This window comes from Protopterus annectens, chromosome 3.part0, assembly GCF_019279795.1.
Source record: "Protopterus annectens isolate FY-2018-M chromosome 3.part0, PAN1.0, whole genome shotgun sequence".
Lineage (NCBI taxonomy): Eukaryota > Metazoa > Chordata > Ceratodontiformes > Protopteridae > Protopterus > Protopterus annectens.
Window position 1 is genome coordinate 1,386,903,736 of NC_056731.1, and position 20,259 is coordinate 1,386,923,994.

Sequence of the window (20,259 nt, forward strand, 5' to 3'; positions counted from 1 at the left end):
TCAGCTGCCGGATTCTGCCATGCTGGCAGCTCCTCTAGGAGGAAAACTGGAACTTTTCGCAAAGTATTGGCATTTGGTTACCCAGGACAAATGGGTATTGGACATTGTAAATCGAGGCTACAAATTTTATTTCCACACTTTCTCTCCTTTCGAAGGTATGCCAGATGTGCCTCATCAGCAAAGACTGGAAGCATGGGGGAAAAAAAAAAAATTTCTTCTCTGCTTCAGTGGAGGGCAATACAGGAAGTACCTTCTGCTGAAGGAGGCACAGGGTTTTATTCCCGTCTTTTCTTAGTGCCAAAGGAAGTAAATACTTGGAGACCAATTCTGGGTTTGTCCATTCTAAACACCTTTTTGGACATTCCAAAGTTCAAGATGTTAACGTTGCAGCAGTTGCTGCCTATGCTGGGCAAGGCTCATAGAGGCCTATCTTCACATTCCTATCGGGCCCAGTTCCAGGACGTTCCTGGGATTTCGGAATGGGAATTTGCATTGTCAGTTCTCTGCATTGCCCTTTGGCTTGTCTACTGCGCCCAGGGTATTCACAAAAGTCCTGGCTCCAGTAATTGCTTTTTTCAGACTACAAGGAATTCAAATTTATCCTTATCTGGACGACTGTTTGTTTCTGGCTCAAGGCAAGCAAGAACTTCTTCAACATCTTCACTATGTAATGACAGTTTTAAGATGCCTAGGGTATTCTGTGAACGAAATAAAGTCCAGTCTAGTACCCTCACAAGAGATGTGTTTTCTGGGTGTGAGACTGAATACAGCGACCCAGATGGCATTTCTTACCCTGGACAAACAAAGACATCTTCATCAATACTTCCAACAGCTTTCAGTAATGTCCAGGCTGACTGCAAAGACAGTCCTTCAAGCCTTAGGGTTCATGGCATCTTGTATTCTAGTGCTTCCCAATGCCACACTGCATATGAGGAAGTTACAATGGTATCTCAAAAGCGTGTGGACTCAACACAGCCACGATTTGGACACTGTCATTCAGATTCTCCCTTGCATACAAAAAGAATTTCTGTGGTGGGCTCAGGAATGTCACCTAAACAAGGGACTCTCTGTGACCCAGCTAGAGGCATGTCAGATATTAACGACAGACGCCTCGGAGTCGGCCTGGGGAGCTCATCTCGAAGGAAAATGGATTCAAGACCTTTGGCCCCCAGAGCTACTTCATTTACATATCAACATGAAAGAGATGCTGGCAGTTCAATTTGCTTTGGAAGCATTCAAGAGCCTACTTCAATCAGGACTGGTGTTGATTCGAACAGACGACACAACAGTCATGTGGTACATCAACAAGCAAGGGGGAACCCATTCTTATCCATTGTGCAGACAAGCAATGCTAGTATGGGAAACTGCTTTAAAACTGCACATCACTCTTCGAGCACTGTTTCTGCCAGGAGCACAAAATTCTTTAGCAGATGTTCTGAGCAGACAGATTGTGGATCCTCGCGAATGGAAGTTGGATCATCAGGTGTTTCTGCAGTTGACCATGGCTTGGGAACTCAGACATAGATCTGTTCGCTTCTCCTCTGAATTATCAACTGCCAATGTTTTGCACAAGGCTATTTCATCCGAAAGCCTGGAAAATAGATGCACTATCCTTCAGCTGGAGAAACCTGCACGTGTATGCCTTTCCTCCTTTGCCTCTTCTTCCAAAGGTATTGTTGAAAGTCAGGAGGGAAATGCCTCGCATGATTCTGATAGCACCAGGTTGGCCTCGACAACATTGGTACCCTCTCTTAAGGAGTTTAATTCTTGGGACACCTTGGCCATTACCACAGATTCCTCACTTATTGACTCAGGAGGACAATCATTTTCTCAATTTCAGCGTGCAATCTCTTTACCTGACAGCCTGGAGAATTCAGTTTTGAGGAAGGAAGGCCTGCAGCTTCCACAACAAGTTTTGGATGTTCTTTTGGAAGCCAGGCGTCCTACTACTCGGAAAGTTTATGCTGATAAATGGAAGAGATTTTTTCTTTGGAGTGCAGCTCACGGCTTTGATGTTAAATTTCCTAACTTGAGTTGTATTTTGCAATATTTGACTGTTTTGTTAGACAAGGGATTGTCTTTCTCTTCTGTTAAAGTGCATGCTGCAGCTATTTCTGCTCACTATGAATGTGACCCTCCTTTGTTTTCTCATCCATTGGTTAAACAGTTTCTTAGAGGGGCAAAGAATATAAGTCCCCCGAAAAGAGCTCCCACTCCAGCCTGGGATCTTACTTTTGTTTTGGAGAAGCTGACTCTGCCTCCATTTGCACCTGCAGCTACAGCTGCGTTGAAGTTGTTGTCTTGGAAGACTGCTTTTTTGTTGTCTGTTACTTCTACTCGAAGGGTCTCTGAATTACAGGCCCTCGTGGCAGTAGAACCATTTCTGATTTTTCACAAGGACAGAGTTTCCTTCCGTACTAATCCTACTTTTATGCCTAAAGTAATTTCAAATGTGGCACTGAACCAATCTATACATTTGCCTACTTTTTATGTTGACCCCCAAAATAAAGGGGTGAAAGTTTTGCATTCTTTGGATGTGCATAGGCATTTAGGATATTATTTGAGCAGAACCAAAGAGTTCAGAAGATCTCAACAGTTGTTTGTTTCTTTTGCTTTGACTTCACAAGGGACAGCTGTTTCAAAACACACTATCTCCAAGTGGGTTGGCCATTGTATTGCTTTTTGTTATTCTCATCATGGGAAAGATGTTCCTGCTGGGATCAGGCCTCACTCTACTAGGGCTACGGCCACCTCTACTGCTTTTTTGAGAGGGGTAGCTGCTAAGGACATTTTGGAGGCAGCTACTTGGAGTTCTGTACATACATTTACTAGGCATTATCATTTACCTCTTTATTCTAGGTCTAGGGCTGGGTTTGCCACTGCTGTTCTACAGGGCATGTTAGCAGCTCCTAATTCTGTTTAGTTGGCCATCCTCCCTGTTTTCCGTTGCTCTGGGATTCTACCCATGTGTCAGGACTGCAGCAATGGTAGACGAAGAACATAGTACAGTTTTGTACCTACCATAAATGTAGATGTTCGAGGATATCCATTGCTGCAGTCCAAATTTCCCTCCTACCCCCTTATTTAGGTTTGGGTTTTGGGTGGTATTTTTTGCATTCTGACGTCTGAGGCAAGAAAGACTGAGGGTATAGCGTCGGTCATGCGCATTTGTACTGGCACATACTGATGTCAGCCTCGAGCGCCATGACCGATGCCAGATTCTAGCCCTTTGGTATTCGGGCCGATGGTGGACAGCGGAATACCCATGTGTCAGGACTGCAGCAATGGATATCCTCGAACATCTACATTTATGGTAGGTACAAAACTGTACTTTTTCAGAAGTGAGGAAGGCCTGTAGTAAAATGTATATTATAAACACCATAACATTTGTACATATCTCAGTCACCTTATTGGTAAAGTCAGTGACTGTGGTGTTCACGTTCCCGGGTTCAAGACCTGCAAGGGTTGTTAAGTTATTTTGGGGGCCAGAATAAGGGCTGTTGGATGCAGGTGGATTAAAGCAGTTGTAAGCAGGTTTGCATGGGTTTGCTCGATGGTAAGCAGCATTTAAACATGGTTAAATGGAGAAGCACTTCACAGGTTTATCCTTTGCTTAATGTCGTGCAGACCATGGGCAAACCTGCTTACAACCGTTTAAATGTGCGTTATTCACACTTTTCCTACCAGTGCCTACTCTGAGAGGTAAAGTAATAACACCTTCCAGGATTAAAACCCGTAACCATGTACTCCATCCTCAGAGTAACCTGCCACTAAGCTACCTGAGCTATGCCAGTTGTGTATGCAGACAGGTTAAAACAGAAAAGGGAGGAATGTGTGGAAATAGGACAAACTGCCATGTACCCATTGAAAGGTGTATGCATATATATATATATATATATATATATATATATATATATATAGAGAGAGAGAGATAGAGATGTGTCGATATATAGAGATATACATATATATGTAGATATATAGATATGTTAAAAACATCTACACATTTATGGAGGTATAGATAAACATATGCAATAATATATATTATATATTATATCTATATACATATACACATACATATATATATATATATATATATATATATATATATATATATATACACACACACACACACATACATACATACATGTGTGTAGAGAGCATCTGAAGTGTTCATATCTGAGTATAACATGGACCATAGCAATCACACATTCTGCCCCCCCCCCCCCAAACAATATGAACATAACATATGAAGAGTATATGCCAATACACTATTACAAATATGTTCTATGGACACAGTCACCAACACAACTGCACTGACTGCAAATATCCATGACAGAAATACACAGACAGCTTTCATTTAGCAAAACTTTATTACATTCCGATGTATTGCCAAAAGGATTCAAGGACTAACAGTACCTGCATGCTATACAGGAAGCATTTAGTAGTGCCTTAATGAATCAGCCTGCAATTACCATAGTACTAGTCCACTAAGGGATAGGTGTTCACATAGGGAAAGAACCCCCACACATATAGAACATGTATAAAAGTGGTTCCTACACACCTGCATCTGCTATGTACACCCACCATCTCCCCCAAACCCAAACTAATTACATCAATACATACTGTCATACCATAACCAATTATTCAACTACTATACGACATCTGCTGAAACCTTAACATACCTGGACAGAGACACACTAAAATGGCCCTATGTGAAATAGTTGCTGTTATACAATGGAACTGTTGCTGATGTTACAGGGTTTGTTTGAACTTATCCCGTTTCAGAGGGTTGAAAGGTTAGTACACCAGGAAGTGTTACTGATTACTGATTATCAGCACAGTATGACACACATTAACACCAAACTAAAGATGTCTGGTAAGCACACTGCAAACCCCTAATATTATATGCATAGCTATGCAGCCTTGAGCTGGTCAAACATCCTGGCCAGACTGAAACATATGCAGAAGTATTAGGTACAGACAAACCCTGCACAAGTAGCAATGTTCAGAAATATAGCAGCAGTACTTACATTTAAACCAAACATTAGGCATTACACACATTATATTAGTGTTCATCTCCATACAGCTGTTGCAATAGATTTCAAACAACACATCCAGGCTGTCTTTCTCAGAAGTAAGGCAAAGGAACAATGCCCAAGTGGAGTACGCAATTATTCTCACTGTTGCCATGGTATTGGCTAAGGCATTAGCTGCACAGCTGATGTGCATGTAATTAACTACTTAGGAACATCAATTGGTTATCAGGATAGCACATTTTACTGATCTCTAACTATAAAAGGATGCCTTGTCACACATTCAAACCATCTGTATCTACCTGTAGATCAGTAGAAAATACTGAAACACAAACCAAAAACGAGTAATATACCAGTCAATAACACCTCCAATTACTAAGAAGGTATGTATAACATTTAGTATGTTTGTGTATGTAGTACCTGTTCTGTAAGAATTACAGTGTAATCAATGCATATAGTGGAAATAGCTATCTTGTAGCGATGTATTGTTGAGCAGTAGAAATGCTTGTAGTATTCTGTGTGTACTGCTGTAGGTCACAAGGCAAACTCCTCATACACCACAAGGGATGATATATATTGGCTTGAAACTCACCAATTCGCTTCCAGCCACTGTCAGTGTCAGGGCTGATCCAACAAGTATGTGCTATAACAGGGGATAGTATATGTCGATATATAGTAACAGTAGACATATATATATGGGTGTATAAGTAAGATGAACATGTCAAAGGTGGGCTTACTGTGCAAATATGGTTTGCATTGTGGGATATTGTGCCATAACTGTGTAATATACAGTATTTTAGGCAGATCTGTATTCCATTTTACATAGCGTTTTTGTTATGTTATGCAAACATTAGTTATGTCTATTGTCAATTACAATACTCAATAACAGGATACATATCACTTGTAGTCATCTGACAGTTTAGCAGCATGATAGCAAAGATAATTGGAAGAGCTAGGTAACTATCCATGCACATAACACATGTAATATCCACCTCTCTAGTATTGTTTGCAAGCAATAACAGCTGAGCATGTGTACATGTTATGCAAATGTGTAGTGACCCTTGTTACAGGGCTGGAACATTCTAGTATTGTTTGCAAGCAATAACAGCTGTGCATGTGTAAATGTTATGCAAATGTGTAGTGACCCATGTTACAGGGCTGGGCCAAATGGCTATATGCACACCTACATAGAGTGGATATTGGGAGTAAAGACACACTGGTTGAACTACCTGGTTATGTGTAAATGTTATCTAAATGTGTAGTGACCCATGTTACAGGGCTGGGACAAATGGCTATATGCACACCTACATAGAGTGGATATTGAGAGTAGAGACACACTGGTTGAACTACCAGGTTTGTGTAGCCAAACCTCTCATTGCCAACCTAACAGCCACTTGCGCATACTGTATGTAAGGTAGTGCACAGTACTGGTAATGAAACAGGTTGCATATCATCTTTAACTCCAGTGTAACATTTGCAGTAGGAGTGTAAGATGTAGTAGACTGCTGCCTATATGTAATAGCCGCTTCATAGGTGATGGCTTACACTATCTGATTATATCCTGATCATGTTGATAGTGGCAGCAGAGTCTATTGATACATGACTCTGTTTGGGGAGTGGGTGTCTGTGCCCAACAGAGCTCATGGTCCTGGTGGATATGTGAGTATATACCCACAAAAGGAAACAGACCTGTAGACACTTGCATCATCAGTAATCAACTATCAGGATGTGATGTGCTCCTCAGAGGAGGATTGCTGCTAAAGGTAGCTACAATGTTTTTGTAATAGCCAGTGTTGTCACATCCATAACACAAATATTTACATGTGAGCATCTCTGTCTAAAACATTTTCATAAGCAATAAGTAAACTAAATACAGTAATTGGTACTTGTAGTACTGAATGCTCATACAAGCATGTCCACTAGTCAGTCACTGGTGTTTACTAATGTCAGCTTTGTGTATGTGGCCATCCTGGGGGAATGTAATCTCTATGCCATGTATACCACCAAACCCACCTATCACCACACTGCACACATTGTCTGGGATGCAGCTACAGGGGTAAGCTGGAAGGCAGTCCAGTCTACAGCCATGACTGGACTGGACAGTTATGAGGTATAGGTTAACACATGCATCTCATCATCACAACCAACACATACCCTTACCAGAACACAGTAAAGACACCCACACAGACTACCAGAAATCACACACATTCACAGACACTTCTAAGTATCTGGCCAAACAAGTGACCTCCCAAGCTGGAATAGACAGGCAACGAAATACACAAACTGTATGACATAGTTTGCATAATTGTGCCACACCTCAGAACACATTGCCGGAAACATGCCCAGCAGTACTCATTTGTGAATGCAAACGCTAGCACTATGTTACACACCAAGCTATATGAGGGCATATATATTGCCAGCTGCCTGTCTGCCATGATTAGCCACATACCCATACACTCAGACCACCTTTTGTACAAATGGCTCTGGCGTATTCCATGTTGTTGTGCAGGACCTGTGATGCAGTAGCCTGGACTGCATGGAAACACATGTAGGAACTGTCAGGTCTTGTAGATCATGCAGGTATGTTCCAAGGCTTGGGTAACATTCTGCCATTGGCCAGAATGATACTGCAGTATAGGGACAAAAGGATTGTATTCCACAATTGTCTAATGTATGGTGCAATTCAAAGGGTATCCAGTATCTCTCTGCCTGGGATAACATGGTTGGCAGACCATGATGCTTTGCCAGACATGGCCTGCACCTGTCACTCCTGGGAATCTGGATATTGGCTACGGCTCATGCTTAACCTATAGTGCCTTCATCATGCACAGTTCAAGTGAAAGTCCACTGCTGTTACAGGGACAGCCAAGCAATAAACCACGGGTCTCGCTACTCAATGATACATGTCAGAAACACTGTATGGACTCACATATGTCAATCCCTAACATGGAGAACATATCTGTGCAGTGACTGAGACATGGTTCAATGCTCTGGAGAGCACACCTGCATGACCATGTTATAACACATACCTCACCTCTTGCCCATTATCCTTTATTGGAACACACGGGCCGCAGGTGTGTCCATATTCCTGAAGGATATGTACACCCCCATGCTAGTTGCACTTGCATAACTTCAGATGCATTATGCTGAGCAACTACCTTTGTGCCAAAGTGAAATCCAAATTGTACCTTGTGACAGATTATCCACCATGCCGCAGAATTCCCAACTGTCATATTGTGCTGTAATGGGGAAGATTAGGTTTGAGACAGAAAACCATAATAATGGCTACTCTCAACTATTCCATTATGAACTGGAAAGACTCCTCATGTACTAATACCTGCATTCAATGCATGTTGGATTCCATCAACCCTAATGACCTGGATCACAATAGTCACACAAACAGAGCTAACAGTATGCTACACATAGTCAGATTCCAAAGCCAGTGCTATGCTTCATAAGAGCAAAGTGGTGACGGTCATGGCACCCATGCAGATGGATAATGCATGTGCAAATGCTGAATCCTATACAAATGAACCTTAAGCAGTAGCATACATGTAGTGATTGTGCCATTGAAACAGAACCAAGATTCAACCAAACACAAACAAGAAGGCAAACTGGTGGTACTCTGCCTTAAACTGTACCACAGAAGGTAGTAACTGTTGCAAGAGTGAACACACATGAGTGGAGGTGATCCCTGGTCAGCCTCACTAAGATGCAGATACACCAGATAAAACCACACAAAGCTACTGTGAAAGTAATCAGCCACATATGAGGCCAACCACAGAGCATTCTATAGCTGTGTCATGAATCATAATGGCAACAAGAAGACCTGCCATGCTGCACAGCACTATGGCATGGGAAGTACTGCACCTACAGAAATAGCACCTGATCATCCAGATAGGGTCTTGGAGAAACTAAACCCACTCCCACCTGCCCCCCCCCCCAACAGGTACATATATTTATATATCCATGTACACTACAGAGCCCCTGGAATAACAACTATGCAGGTACAAGCTGCACTCTCTAAAGCCATACATACAGCTTTTCATGGGACCTATCAACATCCCAGGGTGTATCCTACACAAATGTAAGAACAATTTTCTCTCCACATACACATCATGTTCAATCATAGCTCCATGTCAGGCTGTGTACACACTGAATGGTGCACAGCAACAGTTATCCCACAAAGGGAGAGACACCACTGATAATGGGAAATAGTGCACTACTACCCTGCTGAGTCTGGTCTGTAAGGCCATGAACCGCGATCAACTTATTTGATGTAGTTAGTACAGATGTAGATGACAGTAACGTTGATTCACACAGCATACCATGACCTTGCCAGGTCTTAGGATACCATCACCCATACTGTGTTCCAGCTACACTCAGTAAACTAGCTAGGTATATATTCCTATGTCACAGGAGTGGTTGGCAACTGGACTGCTGGCAGAACCAACACTATGGAAGGTGTCTGACTAATACACACATATCAAACCAGTGCCAGCTACAGTAATACAGGGTTAATTCCTGGTACTCCCCCTCTTTGTTATCTATACCACACAGACTAACACAGAAGGCATCTACCTATTGATGTGTTCAAATGACTATGAACTAGGAGCAATAGTTGACTCAATGTGTGCTGCAGTCAACTTGCAGAAGGGCCTTTGTGTGTCAGATGTGTGGTGTGTGACGTATGGCCACAATCTGACAGCTAAGTATTGCATTGTCATCCCCTATGTTAAAAACCCTGTACCCATGAACTACCACCTAGGCAGTGGTCAATATAATGGAAACTGTGTATGTATGGGATGCAGCTGGACAGTAGTCTTTCCTTTGATAGTTACTTCACCACACCAATCAGGTAGTCATATGTGGTACCCCTAATCATGACAGGGTGCCATCCATGTATATAGAGATCATTGTTAAGCCATGCTCAACACGCATGTGACCCATAATAGATCACATAGTTCCTTTAAGGGTTATTGCCTATGTTCAGATGGCCTACACTGCCCTTCCCAATCCCAAGCTCCACTATGTAGCTTGCAGCCTACCCTGAATAAAGCCATGTCCAACCCAGAGATGTTGGGCATGCAACACTTAACACATCCTGATTCCAAATAAGCACATACTTCATGGACATCCACCTTTCTAGTACAAGGATCACAACATGCCTGACAGATCTCTGTCCCATACACTTTACATACTCATGTCATACTATGCATCCCTGTCCAGCAAAGCTGCACATCACCCCTCTTTGTGACATGGTGTGATGACCGCATGGCAAATATATCAGTAAACCTGTGGATCAGTTCTGTGGCACTGCTTGAACTAACCATTGAAACTTACCTGTCTGTTGGCTACAGCTAGGTAACCTTTCATCCTAGGCTCATAAATGGCCCAGGGCATATAGCCTACTAGTTCACTATGACCATACATGCTATAGTTGATATCCAACCCTACAAATACCATCAGGCTAGCTATTGTCCCATGTGTTTCACATGTGCAACACAGGTAATACATGGCAGGATGCTACACAGCTGTACAGTGCCATGTAGATGTATATGGCAAAAATCATACATGTAAAACATTCTGTGAGCAAGTCTGCAGGGTCACAGGTCATGTCCCTTAAGGCTGCGTATGACTATATATGTGACATATACACAGCATTAAGGTCTATTGCATTAATGTGAACACATCCAGGCATGTGCTGATAGGTAAAGACACCAGCACAGGTAAACAGACATGCCCACATCAAGACAGCATCCACATGGAGTATGAGCAATGCCATCACTTGACACACACATAAATGGTGATAACATCACATCACCAGTAAGTGTCAAATGTGTGTGAGTTAAGCATGTCACTGGTGTTAGTATCATGTAGATTTGCAAAGACTTATTTGTAATCTTAATAAATGTGATACACATTTATGTTCAGCTGCACTTCTGTACTTCTCTGTGAGTTACTGTGACCTGTCTGCATCATTATGCATTCCAGGTATGCTGCGTGCCAGGCTGCCAGCATACACCTGCTTGGAGGATGCGGTACTCATCCCATACCTCCTTGACAACCATTTAATACTTGTCAGCCATGTGCCACAGGATGCGCAGCAGCAGGATGCCCTGTGGGAGGAACTCCGCAGGAAGGTAAAAGATGTTGGCGGCCACAATCGCACCTATCAGCAGGTGCGCCGTCACTGCACCAACCTCATAAGATGGGCAAAACAGTGTGCTAATGCAATCGCCAAGGAACAAGGTACAACAGTTGGGGGGGGGCATTCACCCAGCCCCCACTCACACATACCGAGGAGCTACTGACCAACCTGAGGACACCTGCAGACCTCCATCCACAAGCTTTAGCTGGTATTGTGGAGGTGGGTGTCTCTCAACCACTGAGCCTGGAGTTGCCTGTTAAGTCAGTACTGCACATATAACACAACTATATTTCACATAGTTACATGTGTTACTGTACAATATGTAATGTAACATCATATGCAAGGCATGTATGCACACATGCCAAATACTATATTCTGCTACTCTATGTATGCACAGATGTGCATACTCCATAGTATAGTGTATTGTACTGGCTTATGTGCTAACATGGACATTGCACCCTGTAGCTATCACACAGGTGTGGATAATGATCTTACTACTGTGACACTCCTGTTTAGGTACCTCTGGAATTTTGCAGTGATAGCAGCCTGTGTCAGGAGAGATTGTTATTATTTTTCCAGGCTTGATAATGCACAGATCATATTAATTGCATGCTATCTGCCATAACACACATGCACATAATGTATGGTGGTCCTGTTAATATACACTGGTCAGACCTGCAGTGCATCACAGTGGTTACCCATGTGAAATAATTGAAGACTATATGAAACACCTACACTAAACCTTACAAACTGTCATTGCCAGATGTGTGGACAGCTGTGAATACAATGGTGGAGGTGTGGTTCACTGTAGGGACAGGTACTACAGATCAGCATTACACATGTTGGGAATACAAACAGTACTGAACAGAGAGCATATGTGTGCACACACTCTAAATGTGTTGGAGCTGGAGTATGACCAGCCCACAGGATACACCCTTGTGGATTATACCCTTGCTATGAATGTCACACAATGGCATGTGCTATCTGACATATCCATGACATGTAGTGGGCTGACTGCAACACTGCTTAACTATCCTGCAAAACATAATATCTCACATCCCAAACATACCACCCTTTGTCTGCATAACCCTGTCCTTAGTGGAGCACATTACATCTATGGGTGTATGCCATATGGGATAACACTGACATGTGAAATAGATGGCCATCACAACCATTGGACAAAACATGTGTACACATGTCCATGGAGGATGGCCAAAGACATGAAGCAACACACACAGTAGAAGTAATGTACATGTGTGAACACCCTGTTGTACATTGGCTCGACACAATACAACTATGGCCTTTGTGTAATGGTGATATTGCAGATGTGAAACACTAAACATCATACAGGCCTGTGCACAGCTTGTGTAGGCATGACATCAAACCACCACATAACATGTTTTGAACATCTTGAGTGTGTCATGGCATGAAAGCATTCACCTATACAGCATCCAAATACATACATGTGTTGCACAACATACACATACAACCAAATCAGGCCACAGATACAGTACATTCACCTTGCTGGTGTCAGACATTACTGTCAGGCCTGCTCCTCATGTGTGTGAGGTACACAGATGGCATTTGGGACATGGAGTATTGCTAAGTTAGCCATGTGTGGGCATAGTTGCCAGGCATCAGTAATATGGTTGCAGATGTGCAAGGGTGTCATCTGTATACCCTTCTGTGACCTGTGTCACACATTCCACATTAGGGTTTAGTGTGTATACACCTCAGTGACGTGGGTCATATTCCACATTAGATATGTATTGTATGTGAACACAGTCATGGCTATGAACTGTGTCAGTAACTCACACTGTATAGCAATAGTGAAGCCACATGATGCCCTGCAATGGCTATGCACATCAGCTCAATGTCAAGTATGTCACTGCATATTTGTAGGGCAGACAGACAACATTGCGTCAGTTGAAGGCACATGTTAGTATAACATGTCCCTGCATTGGGACACCATTACTGTACTGTATATTTGAAAGGACACCATTGTGTTGCACATTTATGCATGCCATTCAACACATCAGCAGAAGACATGTCATTCTACATGTGATTGTCAAGGTCATAAGCCACACATCAGGCCGGTGTACTGTAAACCTGTGCTGGTCTGTGGCACCATTGCAAAGTAGGGATAGCCATGTCAAACATGTGTGTACAGCCACTTGCACAATGTTTGTAGACTCAGCTCAGGGGTAGGCAGAATAATGTTGAACAGACATGCACTGCATTGGGAGATATGCAAGCTAAGGCTCAGGTGAACATAGTATTCAGTCAACATTCCCTTCTGCACATGTCCTCACACATAGGGGCAGTGGCCAACACAAAGCATCAGTGGCAGATGTACAAAGGTCAGTGATGGTCTGTTAACATGTGGGGTATGTTGCACACAACATGGCAGTGCGGTGCAACGGTGCATAGTGCATGCATTGTGTTGCAGGTTTGGGGCATAAGCTACTAACCCAAATGGTGCAACAATGGTATGTATGCTAACTACCACTATAATCGTGTAATGTGCATGCTGTCTGCTATAACACATGCATGCTGTTGTGTGTGACTCAGGGATGTATGATAACTACCATTATAATTGTCTAAGCTGAATGCCATCTGCCATATCACCTGCATGATGCATTACGTTGGGTGCCATAGCATGTGTCTGTGTGTTATAACTTGTAATGTACAGTTCTTGTCTGCCCCTCACAGGTGTTGATGTAGGTGCATTGCCCTCCTGCAGTCCACCTGATGTTAGTGTCCCCACAGACTCTAGCAGTGATGATGAAAGCATGATTGAGACACAGGCAGGGTTGTCAGGGACTGAATCTGTGCCATTTGCTGCCATTCCACCTGTATCCCCCTCATCCTCGCACACAGTTCTCCTGCCTACACATACCCCATCACCAGTGGCCATAGAGGAAGGACAGTTGGTGGTTGGTAGCATTGAACAGGGAAGTGTGGAGACTATTGAAGGTGTGCCTGCACACCATGATCCCAGCCAACTGACTGGTGATGTCCCACACAGGCATGTGCCCAGTGCTGCTCGTAGGAGGACCACTGACCAACATGCCTCTATGAGACAAAGCACATCAGCTGGTGTCACCAGACACATGTTTCAGGCTGTAATGGAGGCACAGGCACGTGCTGAATGGCACAACAGAGAAGGTCTGAGGCTTCAGAGGTCTGCTGTCCATTCTTTAACTGACAACATCCAGGCAATTACAAATGCTCACCATCATCTTGCAGATGTTTTGGATAGATGATTGGGTGACATGTTGGGAGTCCTTCACAGTGGCATGCCAATCCTCGAGTGTGGAATGTCTGTGTTGGAACATCTCGTGGGAATGAGGCATCGAGCACGTGGACATAGGTCAGCTACATCACCTGTTGAAGGTCTGCATGAACATGCTACTGCACATGCCCGCTCCCATAGTGGCGGTAGCAGCAGCAGTGCAGCTGGTGCAGTTCTGTCCACACCAGGACACAGCAGGCCATGTGCACATGGTCCTGGATTGTCCCAACATGGACACGGTTCCAGTGGACATGTATCATCAGACAGTACCCAATCTGGACCTCTGCCTGGTAGTGCCCGTGCAACCCCTGGCAGGCACAGGTCACGTGGCCATTGCTGGACACCGTGAACTGTGAAACCTGCCCTGTGCAGCTGTCAATAATACCCCTGTGTAGGCCAGTCACATGCCAGACCTGTGTGCATACATACACGCACACACACACCAGAAACAAATGTAGGGCACCTCAACACACACATGCATAACATCCACACACGCCCAATGATATCAAAGGCCCTAACCCACACACACATGATGTCATCCAATGGCGCAGCCTGGGCCTCTGGCAACCAGTATCACCCTGTGCATATGATGATGCCTGTGCCGCATCCCGGTCATCCACACCATCGGTGCAGGGACATGCTCATATGGTCTGATGCACAGGGTGAACATACTTGGAAGACAATTGTAGATTAATATTGTTGAGTAATGTTGAGAGGCAGCAGACATGCCATGTATTACAGTTTTAGAATACATTTTATACATCTGACAGTATGTATCATGTGTAACAACAGTAACTGCATGTTGATCTTCATGTTCTGCCTTCCTGTTTCAGGTGTAATTGCATGTGCCGGGGGATGTCCCATATGTACATGTTGACTACTCACAGCTCTGTATGACAATACCTGCATGCACTTTGTAGCTTCCACATCACAGTTATAATCTTCCATGTTTCAATTATGTTTACTGTTCTAATGATCCAAGAGCATGATAGCTGTGTAGTAAGCTACTGTGTTCAGAGCCTTCACATCCATAGTGGGTGACATCACAGGTATAGTTACCTAGAGTGGGGAGGAGGTAAAAGAGTGGTATAGCGGATGACAAGGATAAAGACCAGTGGAAATAGTGGCTTCTCATTGGGAAGCAGTAATACTTACTCCCATGACAGGATGCAAACACAGACACACCCACACACTCAGGGATTCACAGACACAGTAACACATACTCTGACACACACACAGTTTCCAGTGTTGGGATGAGAACCCCTGCCTATGTGCAAATCATCATTATAGTACTATGCAATTACAAGATGCGCCACAGAGATTACACATGTACAGGTAGTCGGAATAGCCTAAGACCGAGGACATCGACAGGGATACTAAAGTGCAGTGAGTGTATATGGGGAGGGGGATTCATCAGTAGGCTATAAAACAACAAGCCACACCCCAGGGTGTACATGTTAACAGGCGGTTAGAATGACCTTCTAAGATTGATGATATCAATAGGGATACTAGATTGCATTGAGTGGATGGGGGAGGGGGCATTAACATTTCACTATGGTAAACTACAGCCTCACTCCAGGGACCAGACAGCCATACACACACACACACACACACACACACACACACACACACACACACACACACACACACACACATACACACACACTGTGGCATTCACAAAGATATACACCTATGTCACACACATACAGACACTTGACATGTGTGAGGTTCAACCACCTGTCTATGCCTTTCTTTCTACACTTTACTCTGTACTGATGTCTACAACAGTGTTCAGGAGAGTGAAAAACATGTGGGATGTATTCCCCACTATATGTGACATATATGGGCACACACCCACCCACACGTGCCAGTACTGTGAATCAAACACCTTCCTATCTCATAATAGGTATTACAGAGGAACAGCACTATCACATGCACTATAAAGTGTACTGACTCTATCCTTTGCCAACTGTGCAGATATATGCACAATATATGCACAGGGGAGGTGTTAATGTTACAGGTGTTAAGAGGGTTGCCTTCAATGTCACCCTTACTGCATTCTTCATTGTCAGTCTTCCACTTCAGTTAACGAAACCATAGCTTAGCAGTTACACAGATTATTGTAGGAATGGTTGTAACACACCTGTGAGCTGTACCCAGTAATCATTCATCTGCAAAGTAGCCCCACCACTTAGTAGTCATGTCAAAACACCTGTCCATACCTAATGTACAGCTTACTGTACTTTGAGCATATCATAGGTTCATAGGTTCATAGGTAGGTACTAGGCTATCTGACTGAGGGCATTTATAAGCCTAGCCAGAGTGTGTCTGCTTTTGCCACCCCATTGATTAATTAACTGATCCTCTGCCAGGCAGAGCCAATGAAGTGATCCCAGGGGTATCTATCCCTCCAGCATGTTCTATTTATTGTTGTGGTGAGGTTTAGCTCACTAGAGCACGTGGCTCGCAGTGACTTTAATTTCTTTAGGTGGAGCATGTCCATTAATTCTGAGTTGGACATGGCTTTGTAAGTCAGGCAGAGATCACCTCTGAGTAAGCGATATGCCACTGAGTACAGCCAGAGTTTTTTCAGTCGGGCTGCATAGGACATATGTTTGAGACCAGTAATCCTCTTGGTGAGGTACTTTTGTGGTCTTTCCAGCTGTTGGAAGTGTCTTGTGAGGTACATCCCAAATGGGGCATTATACTCTATGATGGGTCTAATGAGTGACGAGTAGAGGGGCACTATAACCTCTTTATTTCTAGATTCAAACCCTTTAGGAATTAGATGGGCCACATAGAAGGATTTCCTAACTACTTTGGCAATAGGATTGTCAAAGGAGCGATTACTATCTACCTGGGTCCCTAGATCTCTTATTACCTCTTCTGTATTAAGGGGGCTGCCACCTATGTGGTAATTCATGGGTGTTTTGTTTTTCCCAAATGGGATGACTATGCATTTTTTGGCATTTAGCTTGAGACCATGACTTTGACACCAGGTGTCCGTCTCAGTAAGGCCCTTTTGGAGGATGTCTGTGTCAGCCGGAGAGTCAATTATGGCTCCCAGTTTTCAGTCATCGGCAAACTTGGTTAGCCATAGTCCTCCTGTGTTTGCCTGTACTTCTGAGAAGTATATGCTGAACAGTAGGGGTCCCAGGACTGAGCCTTACAGGACACCACTTGTGACTGGTTTAGAGTCAGAACTGGAGCCCGCTATTCTTACCGTGTGAGTTCTGTCTGTAAGCCAGTTGGCAACCCATCTCGTGACGTAGGGGTTTATGTTCAGGCTGGTGAGTTTTTCTGTAATACCCGAGTGGGGAATGTTGTCAAAAGCCTTGGCGAGGTCAAGGTAGGCTGTGTGAACCACCTTTCCCTCGTCTATGGCCTTGGTGACTGTCTTGAAGAAGTCAGCTAGGTTTAGCAGGCATGATCTGCCCTTAACAAAGCCGAACTGGGTCATGTCAAGTGTTTGTAGGTTCCCAATGTCTTTGTTAATGAGTTCCATGATGATACACTCCATAGCCTTGCAGACCAGGCTAGTCAGGTTTATGGGGCAATAGTTACCAGGGTCAGTTGTGGCCCCTCCTTTGTGGAGAGGAATAACCATTGCTGTGTGCCATTCTATGGGCACATAGCATGTGGAGAGGCTGAGGTTGAACAGCGTGTTTAGGTGGGGGTTAGTTCATTCTGCAGTTCATGCAAGACGCAGCCTGGGACACAATCCGGTCCCATTGATGCTGTGTTTTTGGCTTTTGAAAGGGCTGTTTTCACCTGTGCATCTGTGATTTTTGGAACACTACACTTTTCCGGTATTGTTGTGGGCTCTATTGGAGGTGAGAGGGGGGTGAAGTTTGCACTGAATATATCTGATAGGATGTTGGCAATATCAGTAGGTTAAGTATATTTTGTGCTATTTTGCACTAGCTCAGTGCATATATGCGAGTTGCCACTTAGATTCTTAACATAGCTAAAGAAGGCGTTGTGGTTATCTTTTGAATCCTTGGCTATTTTTCTTTTGAAGTTAGCCTTTGATGATTTCATGAGGGACCTCAGTTTGCTACTGATACTGATCAGGGTTTTCTTTCCTTCTTGGGATTTGCTTTTTTTCTGAACTAGATTCTTCCTTCTATTGTATAGCCTGTTTATTGCAGGGGTCCACCAAACTGGTTTCCTTCTCTTAGAGGAGTGAGTCTTGGTTTTGCTAGGGATGGCATGATCCATGCATCCTTGTAGGTGCTCATAGAGTGCATTTGTAAAGGTTTCTGCATCTTGGGCAGCATTATTCTTTAGCATGGGGGCTGTGAAACTTACCACCTCTTTCTTAAGTAAGGTGAAGTTTTCTTTAGAAAAGTTTTTTACTGTGGATTCCTTAGATGGGGGTGGTGGTGGGGTGTGGACATCCAGAGTGATTAGTTTATGGTCTGATCTAACCAGTGACGGGTTGACCTCTGGTGTGGAACACCTGTCGCCCATGTTGGTGATGACCCGGTCCAATATGTTTTCACCTCTGGTAGGGGAGTTTACCAGCTGATCCCGGGCATTTGAGTTGATGAATTCCAGGAAGCGCTGGGCCTGTGAATTTGTACTTGAGTAGTTTTCCCAGTGAATGGTAGGGTAATTGAAATCGCCCAATATCAGGGTGTTTGGTAGGACCTACATGTTTTCCAGTGCCTCCAGAAAGGTGGAGTGGTGGTCCTGGGTCATGGAGTGTGATCTGTAGCAGGCCACACTTTGCATTGCAGATTTGCCCGATGTTAGTTGCACATGGATGATCTCAGAGGTATCATGCTGCACCACTAACTTGGAGGTGTAGGTATCCTTGATGAATATGGATACACCCCCTCCTTTTGTGCTTCGGTCCATGTTCTGTGGCCGAAACATGTGGTATGAGTTGTAGCCCGGTAGTGCTGGGGTGCTCTCTGGAGCCTTGAACCAGGTTTCAGTTACTGCACAGATGTCAACATTTTCCATACTGAGGAGTGCTTCGAGCGCGTGCATTTTAAGATTTAAACTCCTGGCGTTGAGTAGCATAACCCTCAGTTTTTTGTTAATTGTGCTGTTTATGGAGGTGGGTTTGACTTTTGAGCCTTGCCTAAAAAAGGCACTATGGGGGCAGCAAGAGCCTTGGCCAGTATTCGAAGGCCTAGGGGTGACAGGTGCCAGCTGTCTCTTGTGAAGCAACGTGGCTTGTTGAGCATGTCATCCCAGGCTGACAGACACTAGATCCCCTTTGAATCACACCAAAAGCTTAGCCAATTGTTGAAATTGATCATTTTTTTCTTTATACTGAAGTATCATTCTTGGTGAGGGCAGGATGCTACTCAGGGTCAGGGTCATACCAGCCTGGGCTACATGATCAGAGAGCTCTTCCATGTCTCTTTTCATGTAGTCCAGGGAGGTACGTCTCAGGTCATTCACACCAACATGAACAATGACAGAGTCATATTTGTACTTGTTCTGGGGTGACCTGAGTGCTTGTGTTATGTGGCGGATTCCGGCTCCCGACAGCTAGCTAACAGTAACTTTCTGCTTTTCCAGCCTAGTGAGTGGGACATCAGTGTGCCTGACTATAGAGTCAACTATTACTAGTGTGTTAGATATGTTATTTCACCTTAAGGGCTGTGATTTTGTGGCACACTGATTTTGTGTTTTATGTGTTTTCTGGTTTGTGACAGGAAGTGCAGGTTGTTTGGGTGTCTGCTTTGGTAGTCTGTGATGCTTTTGCAGGTTTTTATTTAGAGCCTCCGAGTATGATTTTATTTATTTACGTGTATTTTTTA